The sequence below is a fragment of the Chaetura pelagica genome, unplaced genomic scaffold (genome assembly GCF_000747805.2).
Source record: "Chaetura pelagica isolate M959 unplaced genomic scaffold, ChaPel_1.0 scaffold1168, whole genome shotgun sequence".
Lineage (NCBI taxonomy): Eukaryota > Metazoa > Chordata > Aves > Apodiformes > Apodidae > Chaetura > Chaetura pelagica.
Window position 1 is genome coordinate 48,989 of NW_009954328.1, and position 350 is coordinate 49,338.

The following is a 350-nucleotide window of genomic DNA, read 5'->3' on the forward strand; positions in this document are numbered from 1 at the left end:
GGGGTGGGGGGTGGGTGGGACTGGCAGACAAAGGCAGGACCGGGGGCCCCCACCCAACGCTTTCCCACTGCCCTAGATTCCGGCCGCCTGCGCCGCGGTTCACTCGGTCAGCGCGGCATCCAGAGCCGGATGGATCGGATGCACGGAGCGTGCGTGTCTCCCTAGAAAATTCCCTTTGTCTCTCTCCCAGACCCATTTTCTCCTCCCACCTCCAGTTCAAACCGCACAAAGTCGATCCCGTTCTGCACTTTTCCCTGGTGTAAATTCAGGTGGATTCTCATTAACACTTCATAACAATCTGACACCGACTGCAATTTCTCTCTCCCTTTAAGGCCCATCTCAAGCTGCTA